A 14131-nucleotide genomic window follows, 5' to 3' on the forward strand; every position below is an offset into this window, starting at 1 on the left:
CACGAAACGTTTTGCACCGTCAAAAAATAAAATTGGCTACTTGATTTCACCTATCGCTGGTTATTTTTAGAACATGACACCCGCGATAAACGAGTGACCGCTGTTTACAGATAGTGAAAAGTATAACATTTGAATTCTTTTTCTCTTTTGCTCTGAGGCGCGGGAGAAAAAAATATATAGACAAGTCGATGAACATCATTTACAGATATATTGGGTAAGTGCCCAAGACATCTATAGAAATGTAAATCGCCGCTTGATTCATTCATTTGCTTAACTTGTTTTGGACCGGAAACAAAGCTCCCCACAGTAGTGATGGTAAATTTGATTCTTTTTACTGAGTCGAGTTTTAATGAGTCACTCACCAAAGTGAATCGGGGGTTTTTGAGTCATTTGATTCACTGAGTCAGTCGACCAGAGAGTGCAAAAAATATACATTTTCACTCAAACTTAATTTGTTTCTCTTTTCATGTAAATCCTACTGCTAAGATGAATGATTCTAAAAGAAAACAACTATTTTATAGATAAAAAAAAAAGCAAAAACATTTCTAAAATTAAGCAATTTCCTATCAAAATTGCTTAATAAACATTTATTTATTTTATTTTAATATATTTTTATTTTATTAGTATTTTCCTTAAATGTGTTAAATATATATTTTCTCATCTAAATGTCCACCGAGCTGTGAGCCAGGGGGCGGTAATGCGCCTTAACATTGGTTGCCAACCAAGAAGAAGAAGAAGCTGCGAGCCAGGAGGGAGGGGGTGAGTGAGTGAGTGATTCGTTCACTCTATGATTCAGCACAGGAGGTAGGGGGTGAGCGAGTCCTGAGTGATTCGCTTACGCTTACGATTCAGCACAGGAAGGAGGGGGTTAGTGAGTGAGTGAGTGAGTGAGTGAGTGAGTGAGTGAGTGAGTGAGTGATTCGTTCGCTCTATGATTCAGCACAGGAGGAAGGGGTGAGTAGCTCAAATGTGCTGTTAGCATGTTAGCAGAGCGATGATACTGTGAACCAAGGAGCTATTTTCTTGATGTGAGCTTCTACTCAGGGTTTTTTCTTCCAGTTCAGAGCAGAAATTTTTTTGTTACGATACTGGATCTTGTGTTTTTCTCCAGTTTTAATTTTAAGCTAGATACATTGCTGCTAACAGCAACAGGGATGAGTCAGTTGGGCTTGTGAATCATGATTCATGAGTCAGTAAAGTGATTCTCGAGTATTGAACGATTCGTTCATGATTCGCGCATCACTACCCCACAGGAGTTTCCGCACCGGAAGTAGCATATGCTAACGTGCACATAGTCTATTGCCTTCTGTTTTAACAGTTAAAGCAGTAGAGACGAGCTGTTTGCATGTGCGTTGAACTGTAGCTTGTTTAACCAGGCTAGCTGTTAGCTTATAGCTCACCCTAGCTAACTGTTAGCTTATAGCTCAAACTAGCTAACCAGCGAGCAGTTAAAAGGACAGCCAAAGCTGCACAAAACACCCACAAACGTATCTCACTACTAGCGCCGAAAATATGACTCGCAGCTCAAACTCGACACAGCTGATGTAACATAAGACTGACATCCACCTAACCACAGCTAAAAAGAGATTTAGAGAAAACTTACCGTTTCCTCAGATTACACAAGTTGAGCTTTTTCACGCTAAAAAGTTGGTTTGTTTTGGCTCTCACTGAAGACACCGACACTGAAGACATACCCAGATAGCAAGGAAACATTGAAACAATGTTGAGTCAATATCAGGCGATGTTGAATCAACGTTGAAGTGTGACGTTGACCTAACGTCACTCTTGCACCCTTTAACGTTGAAACAACATCAGGTTTTGATGTTGAATCAATGTTGAAACCTGACATTGATTCAACGTTATATTTTCTAATACTGTTGACGGCGAAAACTGAGTTTTCGAAAATATCCACCCTGGCAGGCGTCTTTAAAAATCTCAGTTTTCAGTTAACGAAAACGCAGTTTACGTGTGGACAAAAGGTGCAAACGCAAGGTAGGTGAGCGTGCAACGTAAAGTTAGGTGAGCGTGCAACGTAAAGTTTGAATTGAGTGTGAATTGAAGCGGGTGCTCTCCAATCATTAAAAGTAACAAAGTCATTGAACACATTTATACAGTTACCTTTACGTTTATCAATCATATATCACAGATTTACAATTTTTTGTAGTACTACGCTAAAAAGCAACTACAGAGCGAAAGTCTGGGTCAAGCGCTGAGGCGACGGCAAGAACAAAGGAACCCTCGAAGCGTTAAAGCTAGCTTTGTAAGGGAATATAACAGAAAAGTATGAAACGAAAATGTTTTCTTTGTTGATAGACTTTGTTCGCAGTGCAATTTATTTGTTGCCGGATTGTAAGATGAAAGTAGACACAATTTCGGGCTCCCACATTTTATCCGAAACTTTACATTAACAAGTTTGTTTGTTTTTTTACTGTTATTCAAATGCAACCGCGGAAATAACGAGTAGAACAAAAGTCATTCATTCTTACCTTATACTAATCGTGGTGCAGGCCAGTGCAGTGCATGAACTGACGCCTTCTCCGGTCAATTCCGCTGAGAGTAAATCTAATGTCCCGCTCTACTGTACAAGACAATAGTTACCTGGAGGGATGTACCAATGTGATAGGGGTGCTGCGGAATAGTCCAAGTGGTAGCAGCTTTAATTTCCCACTCAACTATAAATAGATCAACAATCAAAGATGACAGAACAACAGTGAAGCAATGTTATTTCAATGTCAGTGTCAGGTTTCAGCAGTATTTCAATGTTGTTTCAACATTGGTTTTGTGTTGACATTTCAATCCTGACGATTCTGATGGTTCAGATGGAAAATCAACATCTGTTCAATGTCTCCTTGCTATCTGGGTAGCTGTTCTTTTGTACTGCTTTTAAGCGAAACATTCTTTGTATATGAGGTCAAGGCTGTTCATCCTCTTCAGCTCTAGCGTAGACAACTGGCTCTGCCATGTTTTCGTGTGTTTCTTTGAAACGCTTGGGCCGCTCTGCCTGCCACAGTTTAAAACTGGTCATGTGACTGCATGGCCACATCTGATTGGTTAAAAAAAGTCACCGGAAACTCCACTGGCAGCATGTTATCTAATGTGTTAAACTAATTATTGTTTTAAAAGTAACGAGTCTAATTTTGCAAATGTAGCGGAGCAAAAGTACAGTTTCTTCTTCAAAAATATACTCAAGTAAAAATAAAAAGTATCGTGCAAAAAAGGTACTTTAAAAGTATATTTTTTTCAAAAACTTACTCAAGTAAATGTAACGGAGTAAATGTAATGAAGTAAATGTAACTCGTTACAACCCACCTCTGGTGGCATGGCTGTGCTGTGTGGCAAGCAGGCAGGAAAAAGGACCCAAAGTGCAACAACAACAACAAACTTTATTTATATAGCACAGGGGTGTCAAACATACGACCCGTACCGGGATAAATTTGCATTATTAAAAAAAAAGAATAAACTTCATTTTCTTTCAAATCTGCAGTTCCTATGTTGTTCGCTAGGGGCATTGTGTTTTAGTCAGTTCAATCGCTTTACCCGCTTTTTCTCTTGGAATGGGCACCCTCATCAGCGAAATGTCTTTGTCAAAAAAGAGAAAAGTGGACACAGAGTGTTGGATTTTTCAAGAAAAATGGACTTCTTCCTATATGTTCACAGAGGTGAATGGGAAACCCGTGTGCCTAGTGTGCATGCGGCAAGTTTCGGTGCTTAAGGAGTACAATATTCGGCGCCACTATGAAACTCAACATGGTGAAAAATACAACAGCTTGCACGGAGAACTGAGAAAACAGAAGGTAAATGAAATGTTGGTTGGTCTGAGGAAACAGCAATCTGTTTTCACCCGGAGCCGAGAGGTCAGTGATGCTGCGGTGAAAGCCAGCTACGTAATTGCTAGCCAAGTAGCATTAGCATCAAAGCCGTACTCTGAGGGAGAGTTCGTCAAAAACTGTGGCAGCATGCAGTTTTTGACGAACTCTCCCTCAGTAAACTTGACGAAGTTTACGTGAGGTAGCTTGGCGCCATATTGTTAATAATTCGGAAGGTAAGCAGCAGGATTTTGAATTGAATGCGGTACTTAACGGGAAGCCAAATCAGATCAGCAAGGACAGGGGTAATAGAGACACGCTGCCCACTAACAGTAAGGAGACGAGCAGCTGCATTCTGAACAATTTGGAGTCTATGGAGGAGAGTAGAGTTAAGACCGAAGTAAAGTGAGTTGCAATAATCCAACCTAGATGTCACAAAGGCGTGGATAAGCTTACAAAGGTCCCTATGTGGAACATAATGTCTGCCCTTGCTAATAAGACACAATTGATGATTTAACAACAGAAGACACTTGTTTATCAAACTTAAAAGAGCTATCCAAAAATGCACCCAGGTCACTAACAGTTAGTGACGGGATTTCCGGCTCTTTTTAGAGATCTGGCTCTTTTGGTATGGCTCACTAAAAAGAGCCGGCTCTTTCGGCTCCGAACCGCCTCTTCAGGTTGTTTTGTTGCTTTAAATAATTTATCATTAACAATAATATAAAATTATGCACAAAAGGAATTACTAATGTAAAAAAAGTGGTTTTATTTATATAAAAACACCCAGCACGCCCCTGCGGGCGGTTTATCCTTCAAGCTCGGGTCCTCTACCAGAGGCCTGGGAGCTTGAGGGTCCTGCGCAGTATCTTAGCTGTTCCCAGGACTGCGCTCTTCTGGACAGAGATCTCCGATGTTATTCCCGGGATCTGCTGGAGCCACTCGCCTAGCTTGGGAGTCACCGCACCTAGTGCTCCGATTACCACGGGGACCACCGTTACCTTCACCCTCCACATCCTCTCGAGCTCTTCTCTGAGCCCTTGGTATTTCTCCAGCTTCTCGTGTTCCTTCTTCCTGATATTGCTGTCATTCGGAACCGCTACATCGATCACTACAGCCGTCTTCTTCTGTTTGTCTACCACCACTATGTCCGGTTGGTTAGCCACCACCATTTTGTCCGTCTGTATCTGGAAGTCCCACAGGATCTTAGCTCGGTCATTCTCCACCACCCTTGGGGGCATCTCCCATTTTGACCTCGGGACTTCCAGGTTATACTCGGCACAGATGTTCCTGTACACTATGCCGGCCACTTGGTTATGGCGTTCCATGTATGCCTTGCCTGCTAGCATCTTGCACCCTGCTGTTATGTGCTGGATTGTCTCTGGGGCATCTTTACACAGCCTGCACCTGGGGTCTTGCCTGGTGTGATAGACCCCAGCCTCTATGGATCTTGTGCTCAGAGCTTGTTCTTGTGCTGCCATGATTAGTGCCTCTGTGCTGTCTTTCAGTCCAGCTTTGTCCAGCCACTGGTAGGATTTCTGGATATCAGCCACCTCCTCTATCTGCCGGTGGTACATACCGTGCAGGGGCCTGTCCTTCCATGATGGTTCCTCGTCTCCCTCCTCTTTCTTGGGTTTCTGCTGCCTGAGATATTCACTGAGCACTCGGTCAGTTGGGGCCATCTTCCCAATGTATTCTTGGATGTTCGTTGTCTCATCCTGGACTGTGGTGCTGACACTCACCAGTCCCCGGCCCCCTTCCTTCCGCTTAGCGTACAGCCTCAGGGTGCTGGACTTGGGGTGAAACCCTCCATGCATGGTAAGGAGCTTTCTTGTCTTTATGTCAGTGGCTTCTATCTCCTCCTTTGGCCAGCCTATTACCCCAGCAGGGTACCTGATCACGGGTAGGGCGTACGTGTTGATGGCCCGGATCTTGTTCTTACCATTCAGCTGACTCCTCAGGACTTGCCTGACCCTCTGCAGGTACTTGGTGGTTGCAGCTTTTCTAGCGGCCTCTTCATGGTTCCCATTCGCCTGCGGGATCCCCATGTACTTGTAACTGTCCTCTATGTCTGCAATGTTGCCTTCTGGTAGTTCAATCCCCTCAGTTCTGACTACCTTCCCTCTCTTTGTTACCATCCGGCTACACTTCTCCAGTCCGAACGACATTCCAATGTCATTGCTGTATAGCCTGGTAGTGTGGATCAGTGAATCGATGTCTCGTTCACTCTTGGCATACAGCTTGATGTCATCCATGTACAGGAGGTGGCTGACAACTGCTCCGTTCCGTAGTCGGTATCCGTAGCCAGTCTTGTTAATGATCTCACTGAGGGGGTTCAGGCCTATGCAGAACAGCAGTGGGGACAGAGCATCTCCTTGGTAGATCCCGCACTTGATGGTGACTTGTGCTATGGGCTTGGAGTTGGCCTCTAGTGTTGTACGCCACATCCCCATTGAGTTCCTGATGAAGGCTCTTAGGGTCCCATTGATCTTGTACAATTCTAGGCATTCCAGTATCCAGCTGTGGGGCATTGAGTCATAGGCCTTCTTGTAATCAATCCAGGCAGTGCACAGGTTGGTCAGTCTGGTCTTGCAGTCTCGGCTGACTGTTCTGTCTACCAGTAGCTGGTGTTTTGCGCCTCTGGTATTCTTGCCAATTCCTTTCTGTGTCCCGCTCATGTATTGACCCATGTGCCTGTTCATCTTAGCCGATATGATGCCTGACAGGAGCTTCCATGTAGTACTGAGGCAGGTTATTGGTCGGTAGTTGGAGGGGACCGGTCCCTTCTTGGGGTCCTTGGGGATCAGGACCGTCCGACCTTCGGTTAGCCATTCCGGGTGTCTCTCGTTAACTAGCAGCTGGTTCATTTGTGCTGCCAGACGCTCGTGGAGTGCAGTCAGCTTCTTCAGCCAGTAGGCGTGAACCATGTCGGGCCCTGGTGCTGTCCAACTCTTCATACTGGAGACCCTTTCTTGGATATCTGCCACTGTGATGGTTACTGGACCCTGTTCAGGGAGGTCGCTGTGGTCTGCCCTCAGATCCTCTAGCCACTGAGCATTGCCGTTATGGGTTGCATCCTTCTCCCATATGCTCTTCCAGTATTGCTCCGTCTCCAGCCTTGGTGGTGCTGTTCTCTTATTGTTCCCTTGCCACTGAGAGTACACCTTTGCTGGTTCTGTGGAGAACAGCTGGTTTATTCTCCTGCCTTCTATCTCTCTGGTGTACCTCCTCAAGCGGCTGGCCAAGGCTGTGAGTCTTTGCTTGGCAGTTTCCAAAACAAAAAGAAGATGCACATTCTCTGTCATATGGGCCTGCATGATTTCTGAATCTACTATACCTTTCTAATGTGACGTTGTTGTCCTGCGCTCTTTTTCTCTCTGGCTCTGTTCCTGTGCTACTGCGAGTGTAACTAACGTCCCTCCCCCCTCTGCCCAGCGCAAAGTACAGGCCGCGCATGCGGAGTTTAGCGGGAAAAAAGGCGAGAGAGAGAGTGTGAGAGAAAGAAAAAAAAAAAAAACCTCACGGCTCCCAATAACGAGCTGGCTCGTGTCGTTCACTTCAAAGAGTCGGCTCAAAGAGCCATTTCGTTCGCGAACGACCCATCACTACTAACAGTGTCGGTGAGGAAACTGTTTAAGGAACCGAGGGTGTCACGGAGTTGGCTACGGGGGACTCTACTGTCAAACACGATAATTTCCGTTTTCCTGTCGTTTAGAATAAGAGAGCCAATTTTTGACCTCACACATGCACTCGCGAAAGCCGCACAAAGACATAGAGGGATCATCAGTTAGCTTGAAATACATCTGTATGTTGTCGGCATAACAATGATGTGCGATGTTATACTTCTCAAAGATTGAGCCTAAAGGAGCATATAGAGTGAGAAGAGCAGGGGCCAAGGACAGATCCTTGAGGCACGCCGCAGGAGACAGGTGCAGCAGAGGAGAGATAAGGGCCAAAATTGATCGAGAAGGACCTATTAGAGAGGTATGACTTAAACCAATTTAGGGCGGCACCTCCAATGCCAAGTGTGTGTTCAAGCCTCGCTAATAGGATGTTATGATCTACCATATCAAAGGCCGAGGATAGATCTAGTAGGACCAAGACTGAAGAGCGTCCGGAGTAAGCAATCAGAAGGAGATCATTGAGGACTGAGCAAGGCCGTTTCAGTACTATAACAGGTAGGGGGCTGCACAATTTTGCATAAAATGAGAATCACGATTTTTTGGCTTAGAATTGAGATCACAATTCTCTCACGATTTTCTTTTCCAGTATAAATATTTATTGCACTTATTAACTGCACATCAACTTCGTAACAGTTGAGACTGAACATAAAAACAACAAATGTCTCACGTTTTGTTGTTGCCGCAAAATGTTGTACTGCTTGAAATTCCGTCTCCACCGTTGCTCGACACTGCATGTATAGAGCAGGTAGTGCAACAATAGAAAAATAGTTGCGGGACGGCACTGTGTAGCGTTTGTCTAGGGTGTTGATCATTTTCCTAAATCCCTCGTTTTGCACAGTGTTGATGGGAGCCATATCTTTGGTCAGGTGATGAGTGATAGCCTCCGTAATTTCTTTGTGCCTGCGGAAGTTCAATGGGTATAGGGAAGCGCTGTATAAGGTTCCCGTTATTGATGTTTGGGTGGTTGTCCGGGACGGATTTTCTCCTGTCACTTTCTCGTCATCCCTGACGTGCTCTCCGTTGTTTTTTCCCTGCTAATTTTAGCATCACACCACAGCTTCTGTATCACGTGGTATAAGGCTCCGCCCTTGTCATTTGTTGAGCAGGAAGAGTGAGCGCTTGTTTTCATGCAGATTACGTCCCGGATCAAAATGCGGTACAATCGTCGTTGTCTTTTTTTTTCTTTTTCTTTTTTAAATCGTTGTCATTTGGAAATGAGATGGGTTTGTAACAGGGTTTGTAAGCAGACTGAAATTTATCATAAATGGCATTCGTATCCAAATACGGCTGGAGTTGTGAAAGAACAATCCTCTCCAGTATTTTGGACAGGAATGGAAGCTTAGAGATCGGTCTATAGTTCCCCAAGATCGTTATGGTAAATGGCCTGTATTTATATAGCGCTTTACTAGTCCCTAAGGACCCCAAAGCGCTTTACATATCCAGTCATCCACCCATTCACACACACATTCGCACACTGGTGATGGTAAGCTACATTGTAACCACAGCCACCCTGGGGCGCACTGACAGAGGCGAGGCTGCTGGACACTGGCGCCACCGGGCCCTCTGACCACCACCAGTAGGCAACGGGTGAAGTGTCTTGCCCAAGGACACAACGACCGAGACTGTCCAAGCCGGGGCTCGAACCGGCAACCTTCCGATTACAAGGCGAACTCCTAACTCTTGAGCCACGATCGCCCCCTTATGATCAATGTTTCTTTTTTTAAGAACGGGCTGGACAACAGCGTGTTTGAAGGATAAAGGAACAGAGCCTGCAAGTAGAGATATATTCATTAGAGATAGGATGCCGGGTCCAATTACGCTGAAGCGATCCTTAACTAAACGAGATGGAAGGATATCATAAGCAGGAGAGGTGTTCTTTGATTGGTCAATAAGTCACTTGAGAGTATGGAGTGACACTGGCTCAAACTGTTGAAATGATGATGAACAACCACTGGTGGGTATAAAACTCGACACTGAAGGGAGCGAGGACTTAAGATGTAAAACTTTACAAATAAAATGAGGTTAAAAAAAAAATTCACAGAGAGAAGGAGAGCACGCCAGTGGCATTTCAGCCCATATGGAAAAGAAATAGTAAAAACTTATATGTGATTTACTCATGAAAGTGGCCACTTTTATGAGTAAATCATATAAGGCTTACATGATTTACTCATGAAAGTGGCCACTTTCTCATTACTTTCATACATTGTTTTAGTAAGTATCCAAAACATACAAGTTTCATTATATAATTTTTCAAGGGATCTTATATCTGTTTTCACTCTTATATGCTTTTCATACAAGTTTCACACAAGACAGATACAAACTTTATAAGATTTGTATACATCTTTTCCATATGGGAGGATAGGGGTTAACCAATGAATTGAAAACATTAAAGAGGGATCAGGGGTTGTGACCATGAGTAAGAATAATTTTAGATAGGAAGGCAGCTTTGGCCATTTTAGCAGCAAGTTGAAATTGCAACCGGCTGGCACGCAAGATATCATAAGAAACCTGGAGTCTATCTTTCTTCCATCTTTTCTCATCCCGGCGGCACACACGTCGCAAGGCATGTGTAGAATTGTTTAGCTAGCATCGGGAAAAGGATCTAGGGTGCTTCATTTTAACAGGGGCAACAGTATTGAGGATGGAGGAGCATGTGGAAAAAAAGGTGCTAGCAAAGTCATCAATCGTGGAAGCCAAGGAACAGTCAGGAATGGAAGAGGCAAGTTTCGAAAAAGACATTGAAAAATTCTCCACAGTTCCAGAATTAATTATATGTGTAGGGCGTAGGAGAGCATCAGGGTGAAGTTCAGAAGTACATAAGTTAACATCAAAGATAACAGGAAAGTGATCAGAAATCCCAACATTGCTTATATCCTTAATGCTAATGTCCAAACCGTATGAAATAAACAGATCGAGGGTGTAGCCCCTAGCGTGGGTTGGTTGGTTAACCCACTGGGCAAGATTAAAAGAGTTCGTTAATGCAAGGAAGTCTTTGGCTAACGGATCGTTGTTACAGCAGATATGAATGTTAAAATCACCCATAATAAGTACACAGTCATATTTTAAAATAATTGAACCAAGAAAGTCAGCAAATTCGTAAATAAAAGTCTTATTATATTTAGGTGGCCGGTAAACCAAAACAATCAGAGAAGTTCGCGAGGCGGTCATCTCCAGAAGTTGAGCCTTGTAACTGATGTAGGAAGAACAGGGTAGCTGTCGGACTCTGTATTTACATTTAGAGACCGAGGCTAAGCCACCACCTCTGCCGGTAAGCCTCGGAGAGCTAAAAAAGACACAGTGGGGACCGGGGGGAGAAGCTCAGAAAAAGGAAGCAACTCACCAGGGCGAATCCAGGTCTCCGTCAGAAAGAGAGCATCAAGGCTCGTGGTGGAGAAAAAGTCGTTTAACACAAAGGTCTTATTTACCAGCGACCTGACGTTGAAAAGAGCCATCAGTGTCCAGGGCGCAGCATCCGCACGAGTAGCACGTTGCAGGGCCCTGAGGTTGCTGTGGTTGACACCACGTCTGTACGAGGCGATCCAGGTCCGAGCAGGGAGGCATGCCGCTGGAAGGGCTGGGCTTGCTGTGAGACGGAGCAAATCCACCGGTGGCCAAGCAGTTTAGCGACAGGGCGATCATTGGAGACTGCACGGAGAGAGGGCTGGAACTCAAAACCCAGCTTTATTACTGGTAAAACTTCCTCATAAAATAAAACTCACAAAAGCAAAACAAGACTCGGAACAGAGGCGCTGGAAGGCCGGACAGAACAAACGCAGCATGTTGAGGGTACAACAGAGAGCAAAGGCAAACACAGGGCTTATATACACGGGGGAGGAATCAGGGAATGGGAAACAGGAGGGAGACACAGCTGGGAGAGATTAGGGCTAACGACACAGGGGCAGGTAAAACTGAATACACTGACAAATAAAATAAAACAGGAAATAAGAAACAAATCACAAAAACGCAAGCTTGACACTGAGAGATAGACAGAAAGAATATTAACATTGAACTAGAGGCCAGAAAAACAAATAACGTAAAGAGAACAAAACCAAGAATAACCCTTAATGCAAAATCAAACCAGCACAACTCAAAAACCCAAACAAATCATAATTTAGAAAAACACCAAAACAGAAACAGAAAAAGCTGGGTCACAATGACCGAGAACCGTGACAGTCAATCAATTAATCCAAACTCCGTGGGCTGATCTGCCAGGTAGCCTAACTAGCCATTTGAAAATAAATAAATAAATGAATGGAAAAAATAGAGTAAATTTACCGTTCTTGTTTGCAAAAGTTTTCTTGTCTAGTTGAATACAAATAAATACCCAGCAGAAGTGAAAGATTTTAAAAAATAAAAGTAAAATTAGAGTAAGTTCCTTTGTTGCATAGAAGGCCTAAGGTTCTTTTTAAAGACATCAATAACAAAAAGCTCCTCCTATATTCCTGGAATATGTCTCCGGTGTTCATAGTACCATGTTTGGTTTACTCCAGGCTGTGGTGTGTTGAGATTATCTCACCAAAGGGGTTGTTCCACTTCGTGTTGAGCTGAGCATCAAAGTGCAGCAGAGCATGACCTCTCAGCCCTCTGCAGGCCGTTCAGTAATCCATCTACACACAAGGGGGTGGGTGGGGTTTAATATAGATGGAGGTATTCGTAGAAACGAGCTTAACAAGGTCTTTGTTAGCAGGGTCCTCTGTGCGACATGTCAATAAAGGGCTTATTTCATGTAATCAGTGTAATCAGCAGCAGCTGACCAAGGTGAAGAGTTCACCATAGCTTTGTGTGGTGCTTTCATGTTAGACGATTAATCTTTGCTTCACACACAGCCATCGCTGGGCTTTATCATGTCCACAAAGTTCACTCATCTCTCAAATCTCAACTGGGATTAGCCGGTAATCCAAGGACATTCCCATCCATTTAAAGATGGCTCGTAGCCGCTGGTCATTAATCTGGGCCATCACATTACGCTGTCATCACAGGACTCGCTGGGCGCCTCTGGCCTCAGAGGAAGCTTTCTGTTAACTGACTTTGGAGGCAGGAATCCACACAATCATAGACCCATGGCTTCTTACTGTGGATTTTCCACTGAATCATCCTATATATTCAGCAGGAGATCAGTTTCAGTCAGAAGATGTTTCCATCTTAACTTTCAAGTGCAGATTATGACAGATTACTATTTACAATAGCGAGAACATCCTACATATGTACGTCTTTCTTATTCAAGAATTTTAGAGAAAACACGTTTTTTGATTCATTCATGGTTTTCTGTATAATTATTTAAATGCTGCCACTGTGTTCTATTAATATTCAGGTTTGTTGTTTGGACCCATGTGATACATTTAATTACAGAATTCATGGCCTACGAGGTCAAAATCCATTATACATTTTTGTTAACATGTAAAACCAAAAGTTGTAGCTGTTTCTAAGGAAAAGCTACCAACAGAGCTTATTTTTAAAACTGCAAATAAAAAGTAATCAGTTATATCAATCTGGTAAATATGAGATTATAATATTTGTTTACGTGTATATGACAGTCCTGTAGCTATAATACTACACAGCAAGATTTCATCATTAAAATAGAAACTATTCATAGATGCATGCAAGAATAAAATAACAGAGGTAATTATCAGATGTATTAAATAATAGGTATCAGTAGTAGATTATTGTGGAAGTATAAAGACACACAGTTAGAACATTTAAATTTACCCTTAAATATTCAGGTTCTCTAAAATGAGCCAAAAATATATATGAATACACTGAGAGTGTCTGAGTGTAGAGCTCTCGGTGCTAATGGCCTCGGCTCAGTGGAGGCTTGACTTTCTGCAGGTTTCTTATGTAACGGATCTGTTTCCCAGCAATGCCAGGTCATTATTTTTGAATGAGAGCAGGGAATGCTGGAGTAGCAGGAACGCAGGTTATCTGCCGGATCTACACGGCTCTGCAAACACGAGTCAAGCTGTTAGCAAACGATACGACTCCAAATGTCCCAGCACTGCAGCTGCAGCCACAGGTCGCACCGATTACATCAGGTTAAATGTTACAACAGAAACAGAGACGTGAATTTATGCGTTAGGAAGATGCAGACATGTAAAAGTGTTTCATGTCTCAGCATGGGGAACATTTTTGCTACAGAGCAGAAACCAGAGGACCCTTGAAATGAAGTCTCATTTTGGACCCAGTTATTCTCTTATGATATTTCCCTTCAAGTATCTCAAATAGATCGAAATAAATAACTAATCATTAAGGGTAATAAAATTGAATGCTAACCAGTTATTAATTATCATTTATCTTTGTCTTCATGTTTCTTCTTTTTCAATTTTCTAGTATGTAAATGATTGAAAAGCCACTTTCTGTGCTTCCTGTACTTCAGTCTTCTTTGCATTAGAGTCATTCCTGATAAAATCTGTTTGATTTTTTGTCATGTTTTTGGCAGCATTTGTGTGTCGTTCTGTCTGTAATCACGATAACGCAGATAACACCCTGTAGGGTTCAGAGTGGGGTCACGCTAACAGAAAAAAAGCATTAGAAGTGTGCTGTGCATTGCCAACATATACAAAATACTGTATAAAGATTTAAAATATGACAAGACATTTGACCTCTTACCTCTCCTTCAAGGTCAAATAAGGTCAAAGTTTCATAAAAATG

The 14131-nt window shown here is 43.2% G+C and overlaps 1 long non-coding RNA gene across 3 annotated transcripts in view; it reads left to right on the plus strand.

Moving 5' to 3' along the window:
• The first annotated feature begins 881 nt into the window (after window positions 1-881).
• Window positions 882-14131, plus strand: part of LOC309691787 — a 32608-nt gene continuing 19358 nt past the window's right edge. For 2 of the 3 annotated variants that reach the window (XR_014272109.1, XR_014272110.1), the window contains exons 1-3: window positions 893-954; window positions 7656-7787; window positions 7879-7981. This is a non-coding gene — a long non-coding RNA (uncharacterized lncRNA). Of the gene's footprint in view, window positions 955-7655; window positions 7788-7878; window positions 7982-14131 lie in introns of all 3 variants that reach the window. The other variant, XR_014272108.1, reaches the window with a different exon arrangement.

Source organism: Aulonocara stuartgranti (assembly GCF_965226115.1).
Source record: "Aulonocara stuartgranti genome assembly, chromosome: 17".
Taxonomy (NCBI): Eukaryota; Metazoa; Chordata; class Actinopteri; order Cichliformes; family Cichlidae; genus Aulonocara; species Aulonocara stuartgranti.